We start from the raw sequence: 7149 nt of genomic DNA, 5'->3' as shown, positions 1-7149 counted from the left end.
GATGTGCTTTACACAATTGATCTATGTATTGTGATGAATTGTAGGAGCCCCAATAAATTGATTAAAAAAAAAAAAAAGATTTAGTGTTTTAAAAATACAAAGGGTAACAGCCCACTCGCAGACTCAAAGAATCTGCTCCATCAGTAGGGATGTCGGAGCTCAGTAAGGCACAGAACAGGCTACTAAGATAAAGTACCAGGTAGAAAACAGGCCCCATTCAGAGACCTTTGAGGCCAGACACAGAAGCATGGCCCAATTTAGTTTAACTAGGATGCAGGAGACTTTAGGGTGTTTTTGTCTCATGCTCTCGGAATATGTAGGTATCATTTCAAAGGATCCTTGTGAGAAATTGCTAAAATGTTCCTGCCACTACTTATCTGTCAGTTTGTCCTACTCTGGTGGTTTCTGTGTGGCTCTGATGTGCAAGTTATGTCGCTGGTATTTCAAGGTCGAGCAGGACACCCCAAGTGAATAGGTTTCAACTGAGCTTTCAGGCTAAGAACAGACAAAGAAATCACCAGCTGACTTAGAAGGAAGTAGCTGCTCACAACCCCAGGTGCAGCTGCAGAAGACTGCCAGAGGCTGAAGGCCTAAGGTATAGCAGCAGACCATTGTGGGAGACAGTGCCAGGAGGGGCTCTTGGGTCAGATGGTAATTGAAATGTGCCTGAGGTGGAGATGCTTTCTCAAAGTAGAGGCTGCCACAGCGATGAAAATAGAGTAAAGGCTGGTGTTTGGGCACCTTCAGAATGTTCATTTGCTGAGGGCATGACTCAATGCAAGAAGAAAGAGCTGTAAAAATCTGCTCGTAAGAAGAAATTAGAATGTGCTAAGTGTGATTCTAAGAAAATTGGGAGTTGTCATTAAAATGAAAAGGAACGCATAAAGATCAACATCATAGGCGCTAGTGTATGCAAATGTAGCGGTATTGGCCATTTTGAATAAGGAAAGCATATGATTTACTACGTTGGGAATAACACAAAAGAGAAAGCATGGTATGGACTGTCAAAAATGGCATTTCAAAATCTATCAAGAAATACAAAGCTTCAAAAAAAAAAAAAAAAAGACTTGTCTGAGCCCCCAATAAAATGATTTTTCTTAAATAAATAAATGACTTTTGTATGGGGAAAAAAAAAGAAATACAAAGCTGTCTGGAATAGGATTGTATCTATCCACTTTCAAAGAAATCCAATAAATACAACTATTAATCAAATTTATTTAACCACTAAAACTAGTAAAAAGCTGATAGATATCTCTAGTCAGAAATTGATGAAACACGTCCTCTAGAGGCGTTGGTGTTATTGGGGACTGGAATGAAAGAGTGGGAAACAAAGCAGAAGGGACCGCAGTTGGGAACTATGGACTTGTAACAGAAGAAGCTGGAGATCACAGGATAGAATGTTGTAACATCAATGACTTCTTCACAGCAAATACCTTTTTTCAGTAAGACAAAGGGCAACCATACATGTGGGCTTCTCCAAATGGAACAAACACACTGGAAAACAATTGACAACCTGTCAGAAGAGATGAAGTGATGACTGGGGAACAGATCATCAATTGCTCGTAGGTAAGCGCAGGATAAAGATGGAGAAAATTAAAACAAATCCATCAGCCAAAATACAACCTCGAGTGCTTCCCATCTCAATGTTGAGAACATCTCAAATAGATTTGCTGCCTTGATCACTAAGGACAGAAGACCTGTTGAGCTGTGGGAGGGAATATATTAAAACCATCATTCACGAAGAAAATAAAAGTCATTAAAAAGACAGGAGAGCAAGAAAGGATCAAGAGGGACGTCAGAAGAGACCCTGAAACATGCTCTTAATCACAAAGTAGCTAAAACACACGGAAGAAAGCGTGAAGTCAAGGAGCCGAATGGAAAATTTCCATGGGTAGATCGAGCGGACAAAGTCAAATACTATGATGAAGTGCGCAAAGGCCTAGAATTAGAAAACTAAAAGGAAGAACACAAGTAGCGTATCTTAAACTGAAAGAACTCAAGAAAAATGTATACCCAACGGTGCAATACAGAGAGGTTGCAAAACCCTGAATGATGGAGGGAGCATCAAAAGAGGATGGGAAGAACACACAGCCACTGTACCCAGAAGAAGGTGTCCACAGTGCATCGTTTCCAGAGGTAGCACATGGGACTGCAGGAAGAACCTCAAGCTGCACAGAAAGAATTAGCTTAAAACATAGCTCCAGGATTGACGAAGTACCGATTGAAAGGCTTCGGCAAGCTGGTGAAGCACTGGAAGCGCTCACTCATGTAGGTCAAGAAATTCACAAGACAGCTACTTGGCCAACTGACATGAAGAGATCCACATGTGCACCCATTCCAAGAAAGGTGACCCAACAGAACGCCCCCACTACAGAACAATGTCACTGATAGCACATTCGAGTAAGACGTCGCTGAAGATCATCAACAATGCTTGCACCAGTACACAGACAGGGAGCTGTGAGAGGGTCAGGCCAGATTGAGAAGAAAACTTGGCATAACAGGTACCATTTCTGTTGTCAGATGGATCTTGGCTCAAAGTAGAGAATACCAGAAAGATGTCTACTTGGGTTTCACTGACTAGGCAAAGGCACTCGATGGTGTAGACCATAATAAATTGTGGATCAGGACGTTGAGGAGAAGGATGTGAATTCAGGAGCACGTCATTGTGCTCTTGTGGAACGACTGCCTGGATCAAGAGGCAGCTGGGAGACGAGAACAAGGGAATGCGGCATGGCACAGAATCAGGAAAGGTCCGTGTCACGGTTGTATCCTCTCACCACACTTGATCCATCTGGTGCTGAAGCTGGGTCCGATGCAGAAGACTCTGGCATCAGGATTGGATGAAGGCTTATGAACAACCTGCCATAGGCCAGTGGCATGACCTTGCTTTCTGAAAGTGACCAGGATGTTAAGGACTTGCTGATGAAGACCGATTATTGCAGCTTTTAGAATTAGGTATATGTGCTGCACAGACCTCTTTAGAGTATGGAAAAGCAAGGGTGCTATTTTTAGGATGAAGCTGTCCCTGACACAAGCCATGGCTTTTTCAATCGCCTTAAATGCATGTGAAAGTTAGACACTGTATCAAGAAGATCGATGCACTGGAATCATGGTTCCGGAGAAGATTACGAAAGTACTATGGACTGACTTCTCAGAGGACAAACGGTCCTGTCACAGAAGGAATACAGACATTGTTCCTTGGAAGCAAGAATGGCAGACTTTTGAAGAGACCATCAGGAAAGTCCAGTTCCTGGAGAAGAACTCGGTGCTTTGTGAAGAAGACGGGCAATGAAACAGAGGACGGCCCTCCATAAGCTGGACTGACCCAGTGGCTGCAACAATGGCTGAGGCACGGGAACAATGCAGAGGGTGGTCCAGGACTGGGCCGTGCCGAGTTCAGGTGTACACAGGGTCACTGGCAATAGGAGCAGACGAGATGGCATCTAACAACCACGAGAACCACAGTCTTCTCCGGTGCTCATTGTGGAAATCTCCTGCCCTCACGCACTAGAAGGTATGCAATTTGCTCTCTTCATTGGATTTTTGATAGGGTTTGTAGATAGGAAACCCCAGTGTTTCCTTCTTCTTCTCCTTTCTGAATAAACTTACAAGTCTCTCAAATCCACTTGGTCTTTGTCTTTAGCTGAAACAGGGGCAGGAGAACCCAGACCTACCTCATTTGCCAGCCACATTGGGATCGATAAGTTTAGAGCAACAAGGGGGAGAGGGGAGGGAGGGGAAAAATGAGGACCTGATGCCGGGGGCTTAAGTGGAGAGCAAATGTTTTGAGAATGATGAGGGCAATGAATGTACAAATGTGCTTTACACAACTGATGTGTGTATGGATTGTGATGAGAGTTGTATGAGCCTCTAATAAAACGATTTAAAAAAAAAGAGTTGTATGAGCCCCTAATAAAATGATTTTAAAAAAAAGTTTAGAACAGCAGGAGCGGACACCTGTGCAGCACATATGCTTTAACCCGAAAGTAACTGTTCCTCACTGCTGTTTCAAATCTCACCCCCTGCACACTCAAATAGTATTTCAAAGGATGCCTTCTCCTAGCGTCTGGGTGGCTGTTAGATGGTCAACTTGACTGGACCCGTGTTGAGGTCAGGGTGGAGTCAAAACGTTCAGTCAGGTGGTAGCTGGGCGATGACTCCCTGGGGTTATGGCTTTTTGTGTGAAAGAGAGATGGAGTAGAAGCAATTTCTCTTTTGCAGTTTGCCTGCTGGCTGGGACTCTGTTTTCACCCATGGGTGGCCCCAAATGGACCTCTCTACCCAGAACAATGTTAACAACCTGCCATGTTTCCACCAACTCTACATCCATGTAAATCTGAACTCATCAAGCCTGCGATCTCTGGACAACTTGCTTCACCATTCTGCATAATCAGCTTGCAGTACGTGAGTATAACGGGGTCTCTGGCTAGCTTTGGACTCACGGACTTCAGTTGGACTGGGTTAGGATACCTTCTTGGTAAAAGATTACTTCTTGATATTAAGGTCTTTCTTATACATATATGAGTGCCAATGGTTTTGTTTTTAGGACAGCCCAGCCAAATGCTGGCCTCAACACACGGGTACAGTATGAGGGCTAAGTGTGTAGCTGACAGGCTGCTCATGAATACAGTCACATCATAAGGAAACACTGCAAGGGCAACAGCATTCCCTGACCCAGAGACAATACTTTGTGCTTCAAGGGCTGGGGTTGGACAGAGTTAAATTCAACACAGCAAAATCATCGTGTTAAATTTATAATATGCAAAGAGTTTTCTGAAGGCACAGACACGAATGTTCTATGTGCACAAGTGAAAATCAAGGGTCATATGTATTACACTTAAACATAAGGTGCTTTGTCACAAAGGAAATAAAAAGTTCGTTTCATACTAAGAGCTTTGCATTCAGGGGGAAGCCATGGCAGGCATGCTGCTGATAGCAAATGGCTACATTTGTCCTATTTTACAAGGTATTCCCATTGTGAGACCACATACGGGCCCAATATCAATGAGGATGAGTTATTTGATCACGCTACATGTAAAGAGAAATGGATCCATACCTACTGAGGCCAGGTTTCTGAAAGTTTCCATCATCACGTGTCTATAGAGTTTCTTCTGAGAACAATCCAGCAAAGCCCACTCTTCCGGGGAAAAGTGCACAATCACATCTTCAACAGCCACGGCGTCCTAAAACAGCCCACACACGCTAGTTCAGCAAGGTACCGTGAACTCCAATAGGTGAAAGGCGGGGGAGGATGGCAGTCCTGGGAACTAAGAGTTCATGGACATCAGACACAGGGTTCTGTGTTCTGCTAAGGATGGCCATCAGGGGAGAGCTATCAGCCTCATTCCGTCACTGTCTAGACTCACTTCCTCATTCATTACACGCCATCCCACAGACTGAACAATGAACTTACCTCCCCACAGTTTGTCCGTGACCAACTCGATATTATTCCTCTCTATCTTTATGGTCCAGGTTAGTTAGAACACATAACAGAGTGGGCAAAGGTGTTCTAAAATAAAATCCTTAATTTCACACTCATCACTTCTCCCGCAATGGAGGAAGGGGAGAAATTCAATTCCCTGCACAGGACCAACCACAATATTTATCAAAACAGAAAGCAAAGGGTGAAGGCCAAGTAAGAATTAGGAAGCAGAGAAGAATTTGCACTTGCTCCTTTAGTGCCCTCATTAGGTGTCAGAGGCCCAGTGGCTTGAACTAAGAAAATGTCCCCCAAAGCCTAGGACTCATGGTGTTCTCTGTGAAGACCTCCAGCTGATAGAGTTGACATTGACCTGGTGAAAAGAGATGCTTACTTTGAGGACTTGGGGAATTTTCTATAGAGTTTCGGTGTTAGACACCTGCATATCAGTAAGTCTACAATTGTGCTACTGTGCATTCTGTAAGTTCACTGAGAAAGAGCAGGGACTTGAAACGGTAAACAGAGCCCGGGTGAAAGGTGCCTACCAAGAGAAGACAGAGGTCGTCACAGTTTTCACACTCTGAGACACGGAGCTACTCTCCTGCGATAATTACTCACTGCTCCCTGAACAGACACCTAGACGGGCACACAAACCCACACCAATGTTTTATGACGACAAAGCGCAATGTGTGAAGCATCGTCATAGCAAGCACGCCCTTGTGTTGGCTCATTGGGGAAAAGCCGTTCCATTTTCCAGAAGTTCACTGCAATTCCGTGAATATAGCACTTAAACTGTGCAAGAATCCTAGGAAACAGGGTAGAGGAGGGAGGGAAAAACGAGGAGCGGATACCAAGGGCTCGAGCAGAAAGAAAATATTTTGAAAATGATGATGGCAACTGATGTACAAAGGTGCTTAACACAATGGATGGATGGGTGGATGGTGTGAAGAGATTTAAGAAGCCCCAATTTTAAAATTTTAATAAATAAATAAGTGAATGATGACGTTTCAGAATACGCATGACAGAAGATCCTAGAACACAGAGGCTTACACACAGCTTTTGAGCTGTTCCCTTCCAAATGACTGCACATGTGCGAACCTTGGAAGGGACCGCGGCTGGCTACCTGAATGTGATGACCACCTACCTGCCTCCTCTGGTCTGTGGAGCTGGCCTCTGTGACTTTCCACACCTTTGCGCCCACATTTTATCGGGACAGAACAGTCCCTGTAGATGGTCGTCAAGCTTGGTCAAGTGGAGGGGCAGCAAAAAAGAGAAAGCCCTTGACAACATGGGTTGACACTGCGGCTGGAACAATGGACTCAAACTTAGGAACATTGGTGAGGCTGGCCCAGGACCAGGCAGTGTTTCATTCTGGTGTATATATATGGTTTTATGAGCTGTAACGACTTCCTGGCACTTCACATCAGCATAGGGACGAGATCAAAGGCGGCTTAGGTTGCATGCACCTTGATACTAAAATTTCACTGCGTGGCCAACCAGCTGTAAAATAGAGTGACGTGGTCTGCTAGCGCCATCTGTATCATATGGTATGCCAGTGTCACATAAATGTAGAACAAATATGTCTTTGAAATAATCTTATCCATTCTCACTCTCTCACTGCCTCACTCTCTCACTCTCTCATTCTCACTCTCTCACTGCCTCACTCTCTCACTCTCTCATTCTCACTCTCTCACTGCCTCACTCTCTCACTGTCTCATTCTCACTCTCTC

General features: G+C 44.3%; 1 long non-coding RNA gene across 1 annotated transcript in view; it reads right to left on the bottom strand.

The window, feature by feature from the left end:
* Positions 1-7149, bottom strand: part of LOC123522463 — a 23887-nt gene that overhangs the window by 1982 nt on the left and 14756 nt on the right. The gene's annotated exons all lie outside the window — the stretch shown is intronic.

Source organism: Echinops telfairi, unplaced genomic scaffold (assembly GCF_000313985.2).
Source record: "Echinops telfairi isolate 266 unplaced genomic scaffold, ASM31398v2 ScPeMD7_7412;HRSCAF=8450, whole genome shotgun sequence".
Classification (NCBI taxonomy): Eukaryota; Metazoa; Chordata; class Mammalia; order Afrosoricida; family Tenrecidae; genus Echinops; species Echinops telfairi.
This window is presented reverse-complemented; position numbering and strand designations above follow the sequence as displayed.